Source organism: Manihot esculenta, chromosome 9, assembly GCF_001659605.2.
Source record: "Manihot esculenta cultivar AM560-2 chromosome 9, M.esculenta_v8, whole genome shotgun sequence".
Lineage (NCBI taxonomy): Eukaryota > Viridiplantae > Streptophyta > Magnoliopsida > Malpighiales > Euphorbiaceae > Manihot > Manihot esculenta.
Genome location: NC_035169.2, coordinates 23,305,875 through 23,330,700, shown reverse-complemented (window position 1 = coordinate 23,330,700; position 24,826 = coordinate 23,305,875).

Below are 24,826 nucleotides of genomic sequence, written 5' to 3'. Positions count from 1 at the left end.
CACAGTCCATTTGCCGCTCTTTGCTACCTACTGACTTTCCTTTCTTTTTACCTTTTCTCAGCTCGATTCACACTATTCTGGTTACACTCACCTTTGCTTCTTTTTACTCAACCCGATCAGAGGCGCAATCACTCTAAGGAAATGCTAGATGCCTAGCTTCAACTCTTTATTTGCAATCGTATTGTGACACTTCACAAGTCATACAGACATGCCCTGAAATCGAACTCATATTACAGAACTTGGCTTCTATGCCGTGTTCTCTTAAAATCTACACCGCTTAGTAGATAATGGGCATGCTTCTCTGTTTCTCTGACCTATTCGACGCTTTTGCTGCGCACTCTGATCCTTGCCCGCCTTTCTTCTTCTGTACTATCCTGGCTTTTTCTTTCACTCTCTCTCTAATGCTCAACATCTAGTTCCCATCTCTTAGCTTTATCGGGGAGGATAATCAGCTCCAACTAGCTGTCTCCACTGATCAGTACTCTCCTACGTGGGAATATCCGTCCTTGGTAGTGACTTTGTGCAACTGTTCACAGTTGTGACAAAGTCTCTAGGTTTCCTCCTTCCGTTCTCACACCGACACTGGTACATTCCAGGGTGTGTAGTACTAAGTCGGATAGAATCCTTCGCTACCAAGTTCACACTGCTCTACTATCTTCTCACTTATGCAACTGCTTTTCTCGTTCTTACAACTTTTTCAACTTTTCGTAGGAAGAGGTGAAGATGAGTCTAGTCTCCATCCTCGCTTAACGTCCAGACTCTATTGGTAATCCTGCTAGCTTATCTGGGATAACACATATAACTCTCTTTCTCTCTTTCTGATTATGGGTACTGAAACCGGTTCCCTGACCTGGCTCCTATGTTCTCACCCAAGAGCAAGAAAACCCCTGACTACCTTTCCTAAAGCGTTCACGAGCCTGTAGGGCTGCTAGCAAACTTCTGGGTATGCTATACTGTCCCCTCAAAGGACTACCTCTGACCCATCCGAGCCTCTAAACTCTGAACTCTCCTACCTTGTCTTTGCAGACTTAGGTAGTACCTCGAGTAGCTAGCCAATCCGCCCTAGATTGACATCACTAGTCAACTCTAGAACCATAAGGTCAGCTGGATTGCATCCACTACTCTCACCATACGCAACAGACTCTGAACTGAACCGACAGACTGACTCTGCCACAGATGGATCACACTCGGGTCTACCAACCCAAAGAAAACTCTCTAAGCCCAGAAGTTATCAAACCCTCCTCTATCTATGGCTCTCAAAGCAACAAGGAAAGAAACATCAGGGTCCACTATAACTTACACATCTGAACACCCTCAAGTGACTATATCTGATGTCACCGTGTTCGATGTGTTAGCCTCCTACTGAGTCAGGATAAAGATCCAAGCTAAAGCTACTGAATCTTCCCGAGGGAACCGACCAAAGAAAAGGAGAACTCTCTTCTCCTGCCTCGCCCACTGTCCGGAAATATGGCTAGAGCTACAGGCTGAGTTACACTACTAGAAGTCATCTGCTGGGACTGTGCCAATCAGGGCCGCAGTAGGACAACATGAGTCCTTCCTGCTCGCATCTATACATGCCGTAGTCCCATACCAACAGACTACTTTCGTGTACACTCCACACCTCACGCATCCAGAACTATCTGAACCAGAGCTCATCGCCATCTAATCCCAGACCAACTGAACTCTCCTTCCACACTGTCGTACTTTACCGTTATTCTATTCTATTCGTTCTCTGCTCTATATTCTCTCATGTTCTCATTTACTCTTTTCTTTGCTTACTTTTCTCTTCCTTACTTTTATTCTTTTTTTTTTTTTTTACTCTTCACTTTCTTACGCTATTCTCTACCTTATTTCTTTCCTTGAGGTCTACACTCAGAGATGAGAGATCTCTCTCTACCTGGATTTCAAATCCACGGCTATAGCTCTCGAGCTTTTCCTGGCTGACTACCCTTTCACGACTCACTGACCTTTTATCTCTGCACATCTAACTCTATTCCACTTTTCTATGTGCACATCAACTGATATTCTATACACATCAGAACACTCAAAAGTGAGTTTACCTGGCACCACTGTGTTCTGTGTGTCTGTCTCTGGCTGATCCTGGGTGAAAATCCGAGCCGGAACTAACGGACGTCCACTGAAGGAACCTCCTGAAGAAGGGACTACCTCTCTTTCTCTATCTCTGGTTGGAGCTTCTGGTGGAATGATATGGTCTGAGGATGTCTGTGGGCACTGTGCTGACACGATGATAGTGGGACACTCTCGTGCCATGTGCCCCTCCTGTCCGCACCTGAAACATGCTGTTGTCCCAGCCCGACAGACTCCTTTGTGCCTCCTACCGCACGTCACACATCTAAAACTATCCCAACCAGAACTCGAACCCTCGCGAAAACCCATGCCAAACTGTACCCTATTCCAGAACTCTCTTTTCTTTGCCCCTTTCAGGCCTCTCACTTTCTTTTTATTCTTTGCAGCAGCCTCACCCAAAGGAAAACGATCACTAGTCTCTGGGTACGTTTCTACACTCATGTTTTCTGTCTGCTCAGGCTGTGCAAATTCACTCTCCTTACGCTCCCTTGGGCTATCTGGACAAACCCATCCTGCAAACTCTGAAGCAAACTGCTCCCAGGATAAGCTTTCTACCCTCGGGTCCACATACTGGGTGAACCATTCCCTTGCCTTCTCACAATTCAATGTGACCCCTGCCATCTGAATGGCTCTACTCTCACTGACTCCCAACTCATCAGTTATCATCTTGACCAGTCTAAGATACTCAACAGGGTCATCACCAGTCTCAAATGTGGGAACATCCAACCTCAAATAAGCTGTCATCTGCCCCATACTTTCCCCAGGTGAACTAGGCTTGGGTGTTTGGACAATTGGGGCTACTGGTTCTCCTGGTGGTGGAGGAGATGCAACATGCCCTAGGTTAGGGTTTACTGACCCTGGGTAACAAAAGAAGGGTGGAACCATGGTATACGGTGGATATGACGGTGGATATGGCGGGTAAAAGGAAGGATAGGGCATAAAGGTGGGATATGGGTGATAACTAGGAAACTCTGACGTACCTCTCATCGGGTACTCTGCCCCCCACTGGTAGGGTGGATACTGAGGTGGAACAAATCTCGAGGCCTGAGTGCCTCCTTGGGACTCACCCATATCTCCTCCCAACCTACTCCGTCCAAAGCTACCATCTCTACTCTGCTCATTCTCCTCTATTTCTCTCATAAACCCTGACATACCACTCTGGACAACTCCCCTTCTACTCTCATCAACAGACCTTCTAGGGTCCCTTGATGTACCTTCTCTGCGTATACTATCTGATGTTGCCCTTTGCAGAACGGGGAGATGAGCATCCATGTCCTCATCCTCCGGCGGAGCTCCATTCGATCTAGCAGATCGACGAGTTCCTCTCATCCTGCCTCTGAAAAGCACAACATCACACACAATATCATCAAATGATCCATGTGAAAACACATGAATCCTTAACACATATCAAACATATCAATAATGCACATGCAACTCATCATGGCATTTCACATCAGCATGCAAGACAGGACTCCACATCCTATCCTAGTGGACATGATTTTAACTTATTGTGCTTTCCTTCCTATACAAGACAACACCTCTTTCCGATGTGGGATATCTCACCACACCGTACTCTTGAGGCCCTATGCTCTGATACCAATCTGTAACGACTCGGAAACCGGTACCCCTCAGTAACGGTCCGAACCATGACTGGCACTAGGATCCAGATCGGCTTAAGGTCGCCGGGACCCGTAGCAAGCCGACTATACTCTCTGTGTACCTGATAAATCCCATACATGATACCAATAGACTCAACAATCCTGTAAAACTCTGTAGGCTTAACTGCTGCTACTCAGATATGTCAATCTGAAATGGCCCTCAGGGCCTATACCAGGGACTACTATCTGCTGTGGGTCATGGGAATGAAACCCTTTTAATCTGTAACACAGTCCACTGGTATCTCATTGAAGCCATACATTAAGCCTCAATCACACATTTCTCATCAAGAAATGTAAAACAGGATTCATGTACAAGGGATTAATCATACATCACACTGTAGCAATGACACTAGGGAAAGCATAAGTCTATCCAGTATATGACAGTACATATCTATACATTACATTACAACTAATCTTTTAATTACATCATGTCCACTATGCTATTACAAACATACATTCATGCATAACCTTCCTCTGTACTCTTGCTGACTTTGACTTCCCATAGCTATCTCAGAACCTGCAAAACTGGGATTAAGGGAGTGGGATGAGCTCTAGAGCCCAGTGAGGAGGAACAATAAAAACAGTTCATTCATTACATGCTCTCATGAAATGTATCACATCACAAACATATCATCTCAAGGATGAATTTGTCACCAATAACCCTCAACTACATGTTATAATAATGCCAACTGTGCCAAGGAGACTATGTCATCACCTGGTCTACACTTATCTCTCTGATATCATAACATGACCAACTGTGCCAAGGAGACGAGGTCTCACCTGGTCTACACTAACTCTGCTTTGACAGCCCAGCTGTCTCACTCATAGTACCAGGAGCGACATGGACTATCCAGGGGCGACCTGGTATGGCTATCTCATGCCATAAATCTGTATCTGCTCTCTGTCAAGGGCTAAGGATCATCCAACATTCATCCACAGGAACAACAACATATGCAATGCATCATATTCGTGAATTCTAATGCAACACAACCTAATACATAACATGGCAGTTTATGATGCATGGATCATGCTAGAATCGTGTCATTTCTCAAAATCAAATATTCAGTTTAGTTCCACTCACCTCTGCTCTTCTGGCAGATACTGTACTGACTCGCCAGATCCTGTACTGACTCTTATATCTCTAATTCTGATGGCCTCCTCGAACTCTCGGGTCCAATCCTACACAAATGGACTCGAATGAGGTGTCACACATACTTTGAATAGCTCTTAAACAATTCCCCATAATCCCCTCTAAACCTCTGAAAATAATCACATAACTCATGCAAAAGAAGGCTGAACAGAACACATTCGGCAGCAGGTTCGGCGGCCGAATGTCCTCTCCAGAGCCGAAACTCATGCATGTTCGGCGGCACCTTCGGCGGCCGAATGTGCATGACAGATCCGAAAGTCCATTCTTTCGAAGGCAACCTTAGGCAGCCGAAACTACCTCCACAAGAGGTTCGGCGGCCGAATCTTCACTTCGCGCGGCCGAAGCTGGGTTCTCCAGAAGGCAGAACCTTGCTTCCTCTCATGCACAACTTCTCCAACATACTGTAACATGCATAACTCAGCGTCTCAACTCACATATACTCTGGTATCTGCACAAAGGGGTCCCAAACTACCTATTAACCCCAACAAAACAACTACCACAACACATAATCATGCTTTCACCATTAATCACATCAAAACTAAACTCTAAAACCTAAACATGCAACTCTACCCTTAACCTCTTTAAAAGCTGGTAAAACCATAAAACAAGTATCAAGACCTCTCTTACCTCCTGAAACTAGAAGAGAAACAACTTGAACTCACCAAATTCCCTTCACAAGCTTCAGACCACCAAACCTCTCTTTTCTCTCAAAACCTTCAAACCCTCTTGCAAACGAGCAACCCTCTGCATGAGCTGCTTAAAAGCTTGCAGATGAGTCAAGGGAGACGTGGCCTAACCTCTGATCATGATCTGGAGGTGAACACCTAGCCAAACCACGGACTGAGGAGCGTGCACAACTAACCGACCACCTCAGCTTCGGCTGCCGAAACTGCATGCAAAACCATGCAACTTTCGGGGGCCGAACATAACCTTCGGGGGCCGAACATTGGGCACTTTCGGCGGCCGAACTTAACCTTCGGGGGCCGAACATGACAGAAACTCCTTTGGCCAATTCTCCACAAAACTCAACTCTTTTCTACGCTAAACCTTTAAAACACTTGAAAATATTTGAGAAAACTTTCTCTTACCCCTCCAAAGACCTCTGACATCCTCAAATTCCACTGAACGGTAGAAATTCTGATGTCTGAATCTAGCCGGGTATTACAATAACATAACATTCCGACTGTGCCAGGGGCGTAGAATGGGCCTCATTGGTCTTTCTCTTACATGGTGTCAAGGGTGTAGAATGGGCCTCACTGGTCTTCCGTACCGTATCATCATCATATCGTAACATACGAGGACTAAAGGATCATTCAACATTCATCCGCATCATCAACATATTATGCAATGCAACATATTCGTGAGTTCTAATGCAAACACCCTATTATATCTCATGGCATTCATGATGCGTGAATCATGCTAAAACTGATTTATTTACTTTAAAGCATAAAGAGTTATTCCACTCACCTCTGGCTAGCTCTGATAGACACAGAAGCAGCTGAACTCACTGCTGGGGTCCTCGGTTCCTCGGGTCTGAACCTACACAGGTGGACTCAAATGAGGGACCAAACATACATGAACATAACTCTAAGAACATCCCCTAAAAACCCCCCTAAAACACCTTAAAACAATCAAAGAATTCATGCAAAGGAGGGCTGAACAGGGCACTTTCGGCGGTAGGTTCGGCGGCTGAAAGTCTCTTCAGAGCCGAAAGTCAGGCAGGTTCGGCGGCACCTTCGGCTACCGAAACTCCCAGACAGAGACGAAACTCATGCATGTTCGGCGGCACTTTCAGCGGCCAAAACTGCCCTCCAGAGACGAAAGTCCTCTTTCGGGGGCAGGCTTCGGCAGCCGAAAGCTGCCTCCACAAGCGGGTTCGGCGGCCGAAAGTCCATTCGGCGGCCGAACTTGAGTTTCTCCAAAGTGGCAGAAACTCAACTCCAACATGCACAAACGCCTCCCAAACCTTTCAAACATGCATAAACCTGATCTACAACATGCATACTCAAGCATACAAGCTCCTAGGGGCTTCAACTACCTTAAACCCCAACTACAACACATCAAGCAACCACAAACATCACACATTGCTCAAAAACTTAACATAACTCATAAAACCAACCAAAACCTAAACATGCATTTCTACCCCATAGATCAACTTAAAACTTGTTTAAAACATGCAATGAGCTCAAGATCGGCTCTTACCTCTTGAAGATCTAGAGAAAGACGACCTAAACTTGGAAACCAAAGGAAAAGAGCTCCTGTGTCTTCCAAGCTTCAAAACTTGCTCAAATGCTTAAAATCTTCAAAATAAAGTGAAAACTCATGAAAATCTTGAAAGATCGGAAGGAAGAACTCAAAAATTGGTGAGGGACGGCGGAGAGCTCACCTTGGCCGAAAATGGGGAGAAAAGCTCGCCCATTTCGGCTAAGGGACCCCTTTATAGATGGCTGGCCAGGCCACATTTGGGAGCCGAACGTGCATCCGCATGCATGCCATGTTTGGCGACCGAACATAAGGTTCGGCGGCCGAACCTGGTTTCCCTCACTTATGCCTTCGGGGGCCTAAGGCACACCCGAAACACATGCATGTTCGGCGGCCGAACCTGGGTCTTCCTCCAAGGCTATTTTCATTCAAAACTCATTTTCCTTTTTACTTAACATCATCAAAAACATGAAAACATTTTATAAATACATCATTTTTTACCCTTCTAGAGATTTCTGACATCCGAGATTCCACCGGACGGTAGGAATTTCGATACCGGAGTCTAGCCGGGTATTATAGGTTGACAGTTGCCTTCCTTAAGAGAGAGAGAGAGTTTATATATCCATTCATATACAAATTTTGTTTAATTTGACTATATAGTTTTGGAATGATCTGTCCTTGCCATTTCAACACATTTTCAGCTTTATGAACTTTACTCTTGCTTAAAAAGTCATCTACCTTTTTACGCAAAGGTGCATATTTGTGATACCCACCCCGGTTACTCAGTTGGTTACTAGTTCAAGTGGCTACTAGCTCTGCTCATATTCTTTGACCATTGATGCAGGTTTTTGATTTATGCCTTTAAATTTTCTGCTTTTTCCTTTTTCTCCTTTCTTCTTCCTTTTTTATGATTTGACTATCATGGTTTGGGCAAATCAAGACAAGAATTGATGCATAAGTCATTCTTCATCACACATACCGTTTCAACTTTGTTAATTTATCTGCTGAGTTATGACATCCATCTGAACCATAATGAGTAGAAAGATTCAATTTAAAAAGAAACTCCCAAAAATGAATGCAACCCATTGCAAGTGATTCAATATAGGTTAAAAGAGTTGGCAAATCAATGGGGCCAAGAGAAAGAGGTTCATATAACTTGGCTATCATGCTGAGTAAAGCAGAAATTATGAAATCTTATGCATATTGGAGAAGAAAGAAAAAAATTTTGGTGAATATGTGAAAAAGGAAATTATAAAGGCAAATATATGTATGTGCAAAGAGAAATATGTGTAAATGTAAAAAAAAAAGAAGACAAATATGTGTGAAAGGGAATAGGTATGTTTTAAAACTAAAACTATATGTATAGTAAAACTGTATAAAAATATTCAGAAATAATACACCCCACACCTATCCTAGTGACAGAGCATAATTTAGGCCATATTATCATGATGTTAATGAGCTTTATTTGCACATTTTCTGCCTAATTTTGTGGTTTTGCTCATGTTTTGCAGAAACTAGGTGTGAAAAGATATTCTGGTGAAAATGCTCTTAAAACTGCCAAAAAGTGCCAAATATGGAAAGTTCCAAATAAGGAAATTTTTCATATATGGAAAGTTCTAAATAAGGAAAGAGTCAGATGAGGAAAGCACAGTTGGTGGACTATTTGAAATTCAAACTGCAGATCTTCCTTGCCTTTTTCAGAATGTGAAGCCAAACAAGAAAAGTGCCAAATAAGGAAAGTGTCAGAAAAGGAAACCGCAATTAATAGAAGATTTGAAATTCAAATTACAGATCCTTCTTTCCTTATATGAGAAGTCAAATATGGAAGGTAACAGATAAGGAAAGTGCAGTCAGCAGACCGTTCGAAATTCGAATTGCAAATCTTTCTTTCCTTATTTAAAGATATGCAGACACCTCAGCAGATCTTCCTATTCAGGAAGCAAGATCTCAAGATGCACTTGGCCTTTATTTAGTCCAGATTCAAGATTCAAAAGAGGCTCCATCTAAATAGGAAGTCTGGGCAACTCATGCCTCCTATTTCAGAAGCAAGCCGCGCGCCTACCACTTCTGCAAGCTTGATCTGCGCGCCTCCTTCCTATTCAAGCCTTGCCGCGCATCACACCTTCCTTCTGAAGACCTAGGCACGTCCCACCATCCTTTTGGCAGCCTTGATTCACTCTTCCTTCCTTTTCAAGCTCAAGGTACGCTCCTTTCCTATTTTGAGAGCCATCTGCGCGCCACCTTCCTCTTCTGCAACAACTTGGCAAGCAAGTTGAGCATGGGCAGCACCTTGGGCAACCTCTACACTATTTAGGAAGAAAGAGCAGCATCTACACTAATTAGGAAGCAAGGGCAGCAACTTGGGCAGCCTCTACACAACTTGGGCAGCAAGCATGACCTTGGGCAGCATCTACACTAATTAGGAAGCAAGAGCAGCAACTTGGGCAGCCTCCTCACTAATTAGGAAGCAAGGAAGACCTAGGGCAGCATCTAAACTCTATAAAAGGACCTCCTAAGTGGCAGCCACGAGTTGGCCTTCTTCCCCCCCTTTTCCTAGGCTTCGGCCACACCTTCTTCTTCTTCTTCTTCTTCTTTTCTTCTTCTTTTATTTTATTTTATGTCTTGCTTCAGCCATGAGAGGCTGAAACCTTTTATTCTAGTTGAAGAACAAGTGAAGCTTTAGTTGTTTTTATGGATTGAGAGACTTGGACTACATTGTTAATCTTTTGTTATTCAATATTCATGTAATCTTATGCTTAATTCCATTATTGCTTTGTTGTTTGGATCTACATTGATTCTTGATTGCAAGGTAATTGATGTTTGTTAGTTTGGATAATTTTAAGTCCGTAATTGCTTAGATTATTCAAACATAAGTACACTTGGTGTAAAAGTCAAGGAGATTGCATGATCTAGTGTTGTCACCATGCTTGTGGGTAACTAGAATTGGTTCTCTCTATTTCTTAATGCAATTGACATTTGTTAGTAGCCTAAGGCTCAAGGACGTTCCTTGCAACTTGTTAATTAGTAATTAATTAAAGGACTTTCCCTAATTGGTTTGCTTAAGGAGAGATATGGTGGTGAGAAGCTTCTTCCATCACCATGGCTAATTTATTGAATCAAGCAAAAGAACATAAGTGTCAATGATCAATCCCATCAACTAAAGTGGATCTAATTCTTCAACTAGAGCTTTTCTCATATTTGTTTTCCCTTTATTTTTATTATTTGCTTTTCCTTATTGCTTTCATCATTAGTTTAATCATATCAATCTCAAAACCCCCCTTTTTACTTTTCTTGCACTTTATTTTCATTGTCTATTTATTTTCAGTTTGTTTTCTTGGTCTTGATAAGGAAAGTAGGTAAGTATCAATTCCCTGTGGATACGATCCTTTCACCACTATCTACAGTATTAATATTGTTGGTAGCTGAATTGATTATTTTTTACCGGCTTCGACAACCGTTCTGTCAAAAATTAGCGCCGCTGCCGGGGAATTGATTTCACTAATTTATTTTTCTTTCAGGACCAGATCTGAATTGATTTCACTAATTCCTTTTTCTTTCATGACCAGATCTTGACACGCTTGAGGAGAATGCACAACCCGGAATCCGCAGATACTCATCTGCATAACCCGGAATCCGCGGATACTCATCCTGCGCAACCCGGATCTGCGGATACACAACTCGAAACTGCGCAGAAACAAACTCCATCGAATCACACTCTTCTTCTCCACCCCATCGCAGATCAGAACATAAAAAAAATGGATGAGGTAAGTATGGCCAAATATGAATCTCGATTGTGATATCTAACCTCTCTTGTGGAAAATTATGCCATAGGTCAAGCTCAACAAGCCCAACAATTTCGGCCACCTCGGCCATGTGGGATATGTGCACAAATAGGATACCTGACTGATCAATGTCCTATACTTTATGAGGATTACCAACAAGCACATGCATTTAAAGGATACTATGGACAGCCAATACATGATCCCTACCTTGACACATACAATACAGGTTGGGGAGACCATCCGAACTGTGACTATGCTAGGGCTGACTACTACCAGGACTACCAAAGAGATCTGCAATACAATCCATGTTGGGGAGACCACCCAAACTTTGACTATGATTGGGATAACTACTATCGAGCCCAACCAGCATTTTCAAGTTCAGAACCTACTAATGGTGAGTTAGTGAAAACTTTGCAGATCATGCAACAGCAGACGGATCAATTGAACACCGAATTGAATGCAATCATATTAAGAAGGGAGAAAGAGCTTTTGTATGCCGAGGAAGATGATGAAAGTTCACAAGTGCAAGAACAAAGTACTGAAGAGAAACAACCAGAAAACTGTTTGTCCAAACAAACTGATCAAACAGAACCTGTTGTTGATCTAGATATCATTGATTGTATGAACCAAGAAATTTTGTATGTAAATCAAAATGATAAGCTAAACAATGATTCTTGCAGGGAGGCTAGCCAAAAAGATGAAGAAAGCAAAAAAGGGCCAAACTACATCCAACAGATGGACTGCAGTCTTGCGCAGAAAGGACCTGGATCGCAGATGTAATACCCGGTTAGAGTCCGGCACCGGAATTCCTGTTGTCTGGTGGGATCCGGGGTGTTGGGATTCTATAGAAGGGTAGGAGTTATGTTTTCTCAATGTTATGAGGTGTTTTCTGGTGTTACAGTTCTTTAGTTTTGAGTTGAAATGAACCAAGGCAGAGGAGCCAAGTTCGGCCGCCGAAGATAAGTTCGGCCGCCGAAAGTGCCCAATGTTCGGCTTCCGAAGTTCAAGTTCGGCCCCCGAATGTTGCATGGTTTCGCATGCGATTGGGCAGCCGAAGCTGAGTTGGCTAGTGAGCTGAGTCATGTTTTTTGACAAGTGTTGGCCTCAGATTCTTGCCATGGAATGGCCACGTCTCTTATGACTCATCTGTACATGTTTTTGGTTGTTCTTACAGCAGTTTGAGGTGCTTGCAAAGGTGTTGAGAGTTGAGAGAAATAAAAGTTACGCTTTTGAGATTTTGAGAGTTTGAAGAGAGGTTGATCTGTTTTTCCTTTGTTCAGTGTGTGTATCTTCCTGTTTCCAGAGGTAAGGGCAGTTTTAGACCCTGTTTATATGTTTTCTGAAGGGTTAAAGGAAGGAGAAGCATGCTTAGGTTATTCATGGTAGTTTTTGATGATTTATGTATGTATCCATATTGATGTGTTATGTTTGTTTTGGTGTTTGGGGTTATTAGCTAGTTTTGGACCCCTGTGAACATATACTTGAGTATATGTGTGTTAACTACGTGAAGGATGCATGTTAGAAAGTGTTGAAGGGAAGGAGGAGATGGTTTGCCGTTGAAGCTGAGTTCTGGATGAACTCAGGTTCGGCAGCCGAAGGTTCATTCGGCCGCCGAACCTCCTGCATGGTGACTTGGTTGCCACAGCTTGCCCCCGAGTGTTTTTGCATGTTCGGCTCTGTTTGGGGGATTCGGCCGCCGAAGGTGCCGCCGAAGGTGCTTGAGTTTCGTCTCTGGAGAGGACTTTCGGCCGCCGAACCTGCCGCCGAAAGTGTCCTGTCCAGCTTTCTTTTGCATGCTTTGCATGGATAGTTAAGTGAGTTTCAGGGGATTCTTGGGGAGTTTAAGAGAGGTATGTCTACGCTTGTTTGGTCCCTCATTTGAGTCCATCTGTATAGGTACAGACCAGAGGAACCAGAGAGAGCAGCAGTGAGTACTGCTCCAGAGTTTCAGAGCCTGCAGAGTCAGTCAGTCCAGATAGCCAGAGGTGAGTGGAACTAAACTTATGATTTTTAATTGAATCATAAACTGCTTTTAGCATATCTCATGCATCATGATTATGCCATAGGTTGATTGCATTAGTATACACGAATATGTTGCATTGCATCGTTATTTGGTGATGTGAGTAAATGCTGAATGATCCAATAGTCTCAGACAGGAAGTCCAGGAGCCTTTGACTACGCCCTGGCACGTATAGCAAAGTCCAGGAGCCTTTGACTACGCCCTGGCAGGTATAGTAAAGTCCAGGAGCCTTTGACTATGCCCTGGTAATGGTAAGTACAGAGGTGTTATATACACATATACATATATGACAGGAAGACCAGGTGCTCGATTCTACGCCCTGGCACAGAGTTACTGGGACTATGTGGTGACAGGTTTACTCTTGATGTGGCTTGTCTGTGATATGGTGCATTCCATGAGATCATATTTTACTGAGATGTTTTACTGTTCTACTCACTGGGCTATAGAGCTCATCCCACTCCCTTAACCCCAGTTTTGCAGGTTCAGTGTACAGTGTACAGGGACAGTCCAGCAGAGTGCAGGAAAAGTAAAGAGATCTGTAATAGCTTAGAGTGGACATGTAATATTAAAGAGATGTAATAGTTGTTGCTTGACCTAGTGATGTATGTTTTGTACATGATCTGTATATGTATATATGTTTTCCTGTATGTGAAAACCAGGCTTAACAGGTATGAGTTACCCATCTAGAGCAAGCTCTAGTCAGGGATACAGAGTACAGAGTACATGAGTACAGAGTACAGAGATAGTGCATGCACAGGTTAAGCCTTGGTTCAGAAAAGAGTTTTATTTTCACAGAAAATGTATGATCATGTATGAGGTTTACAGGTACACAGAGAGTATAGCAGGCTTGCTACGGGTTCTGGCGGCCTTAAGCCGACCTGAATCCTAGCGCCGGTGACGGTCCTTTTTGGGGTCGTTACAGCAGATGGGCCAAACACAGATGGGCCTTACACAAAAAGAGAAGCTCGATTCTCCTTCATTCATTCCTCCATCGTAGAAAGCCCATGCACACAATGAACAAATGCAATTCCAAATGCCCACACCAAAGGAGCATGCGGATCTATGCCTGCCCAAACCACCAGATAAGGTAGAGTTTGTTTTGCCCAAATTCAGTGCCACATTGCAAACATCTATGAGGAAACATGAATAGGAATTCAAAATACCACCAAATCATCTAAAAAATGCAAACATAAGGGCAAGAGACACACCTCATCTGAAAGAGGAAATGCTAATCATGCTGCTTCATGAGTACATGAAAGAAATAATGACCAAATCAAAAGGCATGCTACACTTTGTACTCAATTCTGTTGGGACCCTTTTTCCTTCCCCAATTACCTGAGGCAACTTGCCAAGTGGATTGCACCATCCAACACCACACCAGGGGAGTACTCAGTTTTCTTTGTTCTTTTATGTTTTCAATACATTGAGGACAATACATGATTTAGTTGTGGGGGTGCGGATCTGAGAATTTTTAATTTTTGCTTTAATTTTTAGTTTGCTTTAGACACATCTTTCCTTTCAGTTTGCGTTTTCTTTTCAGTTTTTCCTCTTAGTTTGCATTAGCTTTCAGTTTGCATTTGATTAGCCACAGTTTTCTCTTTTCTTTTTGATTTACTTCACTCAAACTCATGAACTATGTTGGATGAACTTTCTTTACATGACCCCATTGATGTGATAACTCTTTAAACCTAGGTTGAATCAATTGAAATAGGTTATATTCATGTTTGGGAATTGCCTTTTGAATTAGATCTTTGAGCTTGCCATGGTGAAAAATATACTGATGACCCTCATTAGAGAGAATAAATTGAAACTTGTGTGAATGAGCTTAACATGACTTGTTTTAGCAATTGGTGTTGATTTGCCCAAATCATTGAGGGAAAGAAAATTCAGCAAAGGCAAAGACCTCAAAAGCACAAATAAAAAACTGTTCCTGTAACAGCCCGGAAACCGAACTGCCACCGGCACTAGGATCCAGATCGACTTAAGGTCGCCGGGACCCGTAGTAAGCCTGCTATCCTGTCTGTATACCTGTGAAATCCCATACATGATCATACATTTGCTGTAAAAACATAAAACTTTTCTTCATTCCAAGGCTTAACCTGTACATGCACTCTCTCTGTTCTCTACTAATCCCTACTAGAGCTCCTCATGGCTCTAGGCGGATTAAACTCAGAATGTTAAGCCTGGTTTTGCTCATAAACATACAACAATAAAGAAACATACATAAACTGATCATGTGACTCCACAAAGGGATGACAAGTCTTATAAGTCAAGCACCATTCTATACACTATACATATACATTATCTCTATACATTTACATGTCCACACTAGCTATTACACCACTCTGTACTCTTCCTGTACCCTGCTGAGTTCTCTCTGACCTCTGAACCTGCACAACTGGAGTTAGGGGAGAGGGATGAGCTACGATAGCCCAGTGAGTAGAATAGTAATAAAATAACAGGTGATAAAACATGCTCTCATGGAATGCAACACATAAGCACATCACCTCGGCCGGACGGATCAAAACTCCCTCTATATCATCTGGGGTACCGGAGTACCATGTGCCTGGTCCCCGTAGGGCTGTTCCAGGTCTTTGTGCCTGGTCCCCGTAGGGCTGTTCCAGGTCTTTCCTCTGAGGGCTAATGAATCCTCACGAAGTCCGTGTCGTCTCACATAAGCAATGTACAAGGAGCCATGCCAAGTACAAGGATAAATGCAATGCATCATCTTTGTGTACACTAATGCACTCACCCTAGAGCATATTCATGATGCATGAAGCATGATAAAATAGTCAGTTCTCAGATTAAAACATTAAGTTAAGTTCCACTCACCTGGTTATCTCTGCACTGACTCTGCAGGTTCTGACACTGGACTCACTGCTGACCTCCCTGATTCCTCTGGTCCGTACCTACACAGGTGGACTCAAATGAGGGACTAAACTCACTCAAGAACATCGCTACGAAACTCCCCAAAACCCCTCTAAACAATCCTCAAACCATCACATAAACCATGCAAAAGAAAGCTGGACAGGGCACTTTCGGCGGCAGATTCGGCGGCCGAAACCCCACTCCAGAGACGAAACTCATGCATGTTCGGCGGCACCTTCGGCGGCCGAAGGTCTCGTCCAGAGACGAAACTCACACACTTTCGGCGGCCGAACTCCCTCTTTTGGCGGCCGAAAGTCTCTTTCTAAACCGAAAGCCTAGCTTTCGGGGGCAACCTTTGGCAGCCGAACTGCCTCCACAAGGGGTTCGGCGGCCGAACCTTCCTTCGGCGGCCGAACCTGGTTTTGCCCGAAGGACAGAACCCTGCTCTGTTTCATGCAAACTTTGCCCAAAAACCTACCAACATGCATATCAACTACGCCCAACTAGCATATACACATATATATGCACCAAGGGGTCTAAAACTACCCTAAAACCCCAAACAAACAGAGCACATAACACTTAAACATGTTTGACCACCACAAATCACCAAAAACCTCACCTAAACCTAAACATACATACTACCCATACAAACTGCATAAAACCTTTCAAAATCATCAAAGAAGCTCAGGATCTTCACTTACCTCTTACACAACTTGAGGATGAAGGATCCTAACGTGGAGATATGAAGAAAAGCTCTTCCAAAGCTCCAAGCTTCAAACCTTGGTTCTTTTGCTCAAAACCTTCATAAGTCACCAAAACTCTTAAAACTCTTGAAAGATTTGATGAAAATCATGGAAAACATGAAAGTCAACGTGGGAGAGGCTGAAACTCACCTCTGGCTGCAAGTGGAGGAGAAATAACCTCCTTCCACCGACCCTTGGCCCTTTTATAGGTGGCTGGCCAGACCACCTTCGGCAGCCGAACGTGAAGCCGCAACCATGCAATGTTCGGCGGCCGAAAGGGACCTTCGGCGGCCGAACCTTTGCATTTCTCCCTTGTTGCTTTTCTTTAAAAACTCAATGCTTATCACACTTCAAAACATGAACACAAGTGAAAATACCTTGGAAAACATATGTATTACCCTTCTCGAGGGTTCCGACACCCGAGATTCCACCGGACGACAGGAATGCTGATGCCGGACTCGAGCCGGGTATTACATTCTCCCCCCCTTAAGAACATTCGTCCCCGAATGTCCTTAACACAACATAAACACACAGAAAAGGGGAAAAACTAACCTTAAAACAGATATGGGTATTGCTGGAGCATGGACTCCCGAGTCTCCCACGTGCACTCTTCTAGGTTGTGGTGGTTCCACAGAACTTTCACCATTGGTATCTCCTTGTTTCTTAGCTTTCTGATCTGGGTGTCAAGGATCCGCACTGGCTGCTCTACATAGGTGAGATCACTTAAGATTTCCACCTCAGGTTCACTAAGAACCTTCTCTGGATCTGACACAAACTTCCGCAACATAGAAACATGGAATACCGGGTGAATTCGTTCCATAGAAGCCGGTAAATCTAGCTTATACGATACAGGCCCGATCTTCTGCAAGATCTCAAAGGGACCAATGTACCGTGGGGCCAGTTTACCCTTCTTTCCAAACCGAACCACTCCTTTCATTGGAGACACCTTAAGCAATACCATATCCCCCTCCTGGAACTCTATCTGCTTCCTACGGATGTCTGCATAGCTTTTCTGTCTGCTTACAGCTGTTCTGATCCTTTCTCTGATGATAGGCACTAACTTGCTGGTTATCTTAACTAACTCTGGCCCTGCAAGCGTTTTCTCTCCTACCTCTTCCCAGCAAACAGGTGTTCGGCACTTCCTCCCATACAAAGCTTCATAAGGAGCCATCCCTATGCTAGCATGATGGCTGTTGTTGTAGGCAAACTCCACCAGAGGTAGATGTTGCCTCCAAGAACCGCCAAAGTCTAACACACACATTCTCAGCATATCTTCAATGGTCTGGATGGTTCTCTCTGACTGACCGTCTGTCTGTGGATGAAAAGCAGTGCTGAAATCCAACCTTGTGCCCATTTCATTTTGCAGACTCCGCCAAAACCTGGAGGTGAACTGAGGTCCTCGATCTGATACTATCGACACTGGAACTCCATGCAACCTTACTATCTCGTCTACATACACCTGTGCCAACTTGTCCACAGAGTAGTTACTCCTGACGGGAATGAAGTGAGCAGATTTAGTGAGTCTATCCACAACCACCCATATGGAGTCTAGTCTGTTAGACGTCGCCGGTAACCCCACTACAAAATCCATAGCTATGTGCTCCCATTTCCATTCTGGAATCGGCAGTGGGTTAAGCATTCCAGCCGGCTTCTGGTGCTCTAGCTTCACCCGTTGACATATCTCGCAGGCTGACACGAACTGTGCCACTTCTCTCTTCATTGCTGGCCACCAATACACCCTTCTCAGATCTTGATACATCTTGGTAGCTCCTGGGTGAATGCTATACCTCATATTATGAGCTTCCCTCATAATGTCTGCCTTCAAACTGCTATCATCTGGTACACATAACCTCGTACCGTGCTGAAGAATCCCCTCACCGTCAAATCTGAACTCTACACTGTTGCCCGACTGAACAGTCCTGGCAATCTTCACTAACTCGGGGTCTTCGTGCTGTTTCAGAGCCACTTGCTCTAGAAACACTGGTGTCACTCTCATCTGTGCGAGCAAAGCACCTATACCAGATAACTGCAACTGTAACCCTTCTTCCACGAGCTTGTAGAAATCCTTCACCACCGGTCTTCTCTCTACTGCAATGTGGGATAAACTGCCAAGTGACTTTCGGCTTAAGGCATCAGCTACAACATTAGCCTTGCCCGGATGATACTGGATCTTACAATCATAATCACTGAGCAATTCTACCCACCGTCTCTGCCTCAAGTTTAACTCTCTCTGACTTAAGATGTGCTGCATGTAACGACCCCAAAAAGGACCGTCACCGGCGCTAGGATTCAGGTCGGCTTAAGGCCGCCAGAACCCGTAGCAAGCCTGCTATACTCTCTGTGTACCTGTAAACCTCATACATGATCATACATTTTATGTGAAAATAAAACTCTTTTCTGAACCAAGGCTCAACCTGTGCATGCACTATCTCTGTACTCTGTACTCATGTACTCTGTACTCTGTATCCCTGACTAGAGCTTGCTCTAGATGGGTTAACTCATACCTGTTAAGCCTGGTTTTCACATACAGGAAAACATATATACATATACAGATCATGTACACAACATACATCACTAGGTCTAGGTCAAGCAACAACTATTACATCTCTTTACTATTACATGTCCACTCTAAGCTATTACAGATCTCTTCACTTTTTCTGTACTCTGCTGAACTGTCCCTGTACACTGTACACTGAACCTGCAAAACTGGGGTTAAGGGAGTGGGATGAGCTCTATAGCCCAGTGAGTAGAACAGTAAAACATCTCAGTAAAATATGATCTCATGGAATGCACCATATCACAGACAAGCCACATCAAGAGTAAACCTGTCACCACATAGTCCCAGTAACTCTGTGCCAGGGCGTAGAATCGAGCACCTGGTCTTCCTGTCATATATGTATATGTGTATATAACACCTGTGAACTTACCATTGCCAGGGCGTAGTCAAAGGCTCCTGGACTTTGCTATATACCTGCCAGGGCGTAGTCAAAGGCTCCTGGTCTTTGCTATACGTGCCAGGGCGTAGTCAAAGGCTCCTGGACTTCCTGTCTGTGACTATTGGATCATTCAGCATTTACTCACATCATCAAATAACAATGCAATGCAACATATTCGTGAATACTAATGCAAGCAACCTATGGCATAAACATGATGCATGAGATATGCTAAAAGCAGCTTGTGGTTCAATTAAAAATCATCAGTCTTAAGTTTAGTTCCACTCACCTCTGGCTAACTGGACTGACTGACTCTGCAGGTTCTGAATCTCTGGAGCAGTACTCACTGCTGCTCTCTCTGGTTCCTCTGGTCTGTATAAGCACATAAAGACTCAAATGAGGGACCAAACAAGCTTATGACCAACTCTATTAACCTCCCCAAGAATCCCCTTACACTCACTCTAACAGTCATGCAAAGCAAGCAAAAGAAAGCTGGACAGAACACTTTCGGCGGCAGGTTCGGCGGCCGAATGTCCTCTCCAGAGACGAAACTCAAGCATCTTCGGCGGCCGAATCTCTATGTTCGGCGGCCGAACCCTTTCGGGGGCAAGTTTCGGAGGCCACAAGGCACTCCAGAGACGAAAGTCTTTAACCTTCGGCGGCACCTTCGGCGGCCGAATCCCCCAAACAGAGCCGAACATGCACAACTCGCGGGGGCAAGCTATGGCAGCCTAAGCCACCATGCAAGAGGTTCGGCGGCCGAATGAACCTTCGGCTGCCGAACCTGAGTTCATCCAGAACTCAGTTTCAATGGCAAACCATCTCCTCCTTCCCTTCAAGCTCTCCATACATGCATATACCAACTCCTCAACACACATATACATAAGTATATGATCACAGGGGTCCAAAACTAGCTAATAACCCCAAACAACAAAACAAACATAACATATACACATGTATACATGCATAACTCATTTAAGAACCTAAGCATGCATCTCCTTCCACAAATCCCCCTAAACTCAGAAACATATATACATGTTCAAGTGCATCACTTACCTCCTGTAGCAAGAAGCTAAACACTCTGAACAAGGGAAAACGGATCACCTCTTCTCACAATTTCAAACTCTCTCAAACTCACTTTGCTTCAAACCCTTCAAAACTTGGTGAATGAGCAAACTCCTGCATGAGCTGCTCAAAACACTTGCAGATGAGTCATAGAAGACGTGGCTAATTCATGGCAAGAATCTGAGGCCAACATCTGTCAAAAGCCATGACTCAGCTTGGCTGGCCAACTCATCGTCGGCTGCCCAATGACATGCAAGACCATGCAACATTCGGGGGCCGAACTTCCCTTCGGAAGCCAAACACTTTCGGCGGCCGAACTTACTTTCGGCGGCCGAACTTGGCTCAACTGCCTTAGGTCATTTCAACTCAAAACTCACTTCCCTTAACCTTAAAACATATAAACACATCATAACCCTTAGTAACACATAACTCCTACCCTTAGATAGAATCCTAACACCCCGGATTTCGCCAGATAATAGGAATTCCGGTGCCGGAGTCTAGCCGGGTATTACATTCTCCCCTCCTTAAGAACATTCGTCCTCGGATGTTCCTAAAACACAAAACAAAACACAAGGAGGAAACTCACCTTAAAACAAATATGGAGATTGCTAGAGCATAGACTCCCGCGTCTCCCATGTGCATTCTTCTAGGTTATGGTGGTTCCATAGAACTTTCACCATCGGAATTTCCTTGTTCCTTAGCTGTCTGATCTGCGTGTCCAGAATCCGCACTGGCTGCTCTACATAGGTGAGATCTGTATGAATCTCCACTTCGAGCTCACTCAGAACCTGATTCGGATCTGACACAAACTGTCGTAGCATAGAAACATGAAATACCGGGTGAATCCTCTCCATAGAAGCAGGTAAATCCAGCTTATACGACACATTTCCGATCCTCTGCAACACCTCAAAGGGTCCAATGTACCGTGGAGCTAATTTACCCTTCTTCCCAAAACGAACCACTCCTTTCATTGGAGACACTTTCAGCAATACCCAATTACCTTCTTGAAACTCTAACTGCTTTCTGCGAACGTCTGCATAACTTTTCTGTCTACTCTGAGCTGTTCTGATTCTCTCTCTGATCATGGGCACCATTCTACTGGTAATGTCTACTAACTCTGGCCCTGCAAGAGCTTTCTCTCCTACCTCTTCCCAGCAAACAGGGGATCTGCACTTCCTCCCATATAAAGCTTCATAAGGAGCCATCCCAATGCTAGCATGATGACTGTTATTGTAGGCAAACTCCACCAAAGGTAGATGCTGCCTCCAAGAACCGCCAAAGTCTAACACACATAGGCGAAGCATATCCTCTATGGTCTGGATGGTCCTTTCTGACTGTCCATCAGTCTGTGGGTGGAAAGCAGTACTAAAATCTAATCTCGTGCCCATCGCACTTTGCAGACTCCGCCAAAAGCGGGAGGTAAACTATGGTCTTCTGTCTGAAACTATAGACACTGGGACTCCATGTAATCTCACTATCTCATCCAGATAGACCTGTGCCAACTTATCCACAGAATAGTTACTCCGCACTGGAAGAAAATGAGCAGATTTCGTGAGTCTGTCCACAATCACCCATATCGAGTCTATCCTGTTAGACGCTACTGGTAAACCTACTACAAAATCCATGGCTATGTTCTCCCATTTCCATTCTGGAATCGGCAATGGGTTAAGCATTCCTGCTGGTTTCTGATGCTCTAACTTCACCCTCTGACAAACCTCACAGGTTGTCACAAACTGCGCCACTTCCTTCTTCATGGCTGGCCACCAATAAACCCTTTTCAGATCCTGATACATCTTGGTAGCTCCTGGGTGAACACTATACCTCGCATTATGAGCTTCCCTCATAATGTCTTCCTTCACACTGCCCCTATCTGGTACACAAAGTCGACTTCCATAGCGAAGGATCCCTTTACTGTCAAATCTGAACTCTGCACTATTACCTGACTGAACAGTCCTGGCAATTTTCATCAACTCAGGGTCCTCATGCTGTCTCTGAGCTATCTGCTCCAGAAACACAGGTGTCACTCTCATCTGTGCTATCAACGCACCTGTACCAGACAACTCTAGCTGTAATCCCTCGTCAAAGAGCTTATAAAGCTCCATCACAACTGGTCTCCGCTCTGCTGCTATATGGGATAAACTGCCTAGTGACTTCCGGCTTAGGGCGTCTGCAACTACATTTGCCTTACCCGGATGATACTGGATCTTACAATCATAATCACTGAGCAATTCTACCCATCTTCGCTGCCTCAAATTCAGCTCTCTTTGACTTAAGATGTACTGTAAACTCTTATGATCAGTGAAGATCTCGCATTTAACCCCATAGAGGTAATGCCGCCACATCTTAAGTGCAAAGATAACTGCTGCCATCTCTAGGTCATGGGTAGGGTAATTTAACTCGTGCTTCTTCAACTGTCTAGAAGCATAAGCTATTACTCTATCACTCTGCATCAATACACAACCCAATCCCACTCGAGATGCATCACAGAATACTGTGAAGTCCTGGTCACTAACAGGCAGAGCTAACACTGGTGCTGTTGTCAATTTCCTCTTGAGCTCCTCAAAGCTCTCTTCACACTGGTCTGACCAGATAAACTTCTGGTTCGTCTGAGTCAATTTGGTCATAGGAGCTGCTATCTTTGAGAAGTTCTGAACGAACCTCCTGTAGTAACCTGCCAGTCCCAGAAAGCTTTTAATCTCAGTCACTGTCGTGGGTCTGGGCCAGTTAGCTACAGCCTCTATCTTCTTGGGGTCTACCTCAATACCCTCTGCTGATACCACATGTCCCAAGAAGGCAATGCTCCGTAACCAAAACTCACACTTCGAGAACTTGGCATACAAACCATGCTCTCTCAGTGTCTGCAAAACAATCCTCAGATGCTGGGCATGCTCCTCTGCATCTCTGGAATACACTAAGATATCATCGATAACACAATGACAAAGTGATCCAGAAACTCACTGAATACCCTGTTCATGAGATCCATAAATGCTGCAGGGGCATTAGTCAACCCGAACGGCATCACTAAGAACTCATAATGCCCATATCTGGTCCGGAAGGCTGTCTTAGGCACATCTGCCTCTCTGACTCTCAACTGATGATACCCAGATCTCAGATCTATTTTCGAGAAACAACCTGCTCCAGCTAGCTGGTCAAATAGATCATCAATCCGAGGTAAGGGATACCTATTCTTGATAGTGACCTTGTTCAACTGTCTGTAGTCGATACAAAGTCTAAGGGATCCATCCTTCTTTCTGACAAAGAGCACTGGAGCACCCCAAGGTGAGGTACTAGGGCGGATGAAACCCTTATCTACCAAGTCCTGCAACTGTGCTTTTAACTCTGTTAACTCAGCTGGCGCCATCCTGTAGGGAGGAATAGAGATAGGTCTGGTACCTGGTAATAATTCAATGTCAAACCCTATCTCCCTATCAGGTGGTAGTCCTGGGCAAATCGTCTGGGAACACATCGAGAAACTCTCGGACTACTGGTACTGTGGCTGGTTCCCTAACCTGACTATCTAGCTCTCTCACATGAGCTAGAAACCCCTGACAACCCCTCCTAAGCAAACGACGAGCCTGAAGGGCTGAAATCATACCTCTGGGTGTACCTCTCCTGTCTCCTCTGAAGACACACTCTGACCCATCCTGGTCTCTGAGACTCACTAGCTTCTCTCGACAGTCCAACGTAGCACTATATGAGATAACCAATCCATCCCTAGAATGACATCAAAATCTGTCAAGTCTAGAACCACAAGGTCAGCTGGAAGGCATCTACCCTCGATAAACACTGGACTGAAACGACAGACTGACACTGCCACTGATGGGTCACATCTAGGTCCACTGACCCAGAGAGGATACTCTAACTCAGAACTGATCAAACCCAACCTCTCTATGGCTCTCGAAGCAATAAAGGAATGAGAAGCACCGGGGTCCATCAAAGCATACACATCTGAAACCCAATGATGAGATTACCTGACACCACTGTGTTCGACGTGTTAGCCTCCTCCTGTGTCACTGTGAAAATCCGTGCTGGGGCTACCGGATTTCCACCTCGGGAACCTGCTGCTGAAGTAGAGGCTACCCCTCTCCCTCTACCTCTGCCACTAGTCTGAGGCATGACTGGAGCTGCTGGCGTACAACTGGCTGTACCACACTGCCTGAACTCATCTGCTGGGATGGTGCAAAAGTCATCTGCGGACAATCCCGAGCAATATGCCCTTCCTGTCCACATCGAAAACAAGCTGTAGATCCCAACCGACAAACTCCTCCATGTGGTTTTCCGCATCGTCTGCAGACTGGAGCTGTGCCAGAGCTTGAG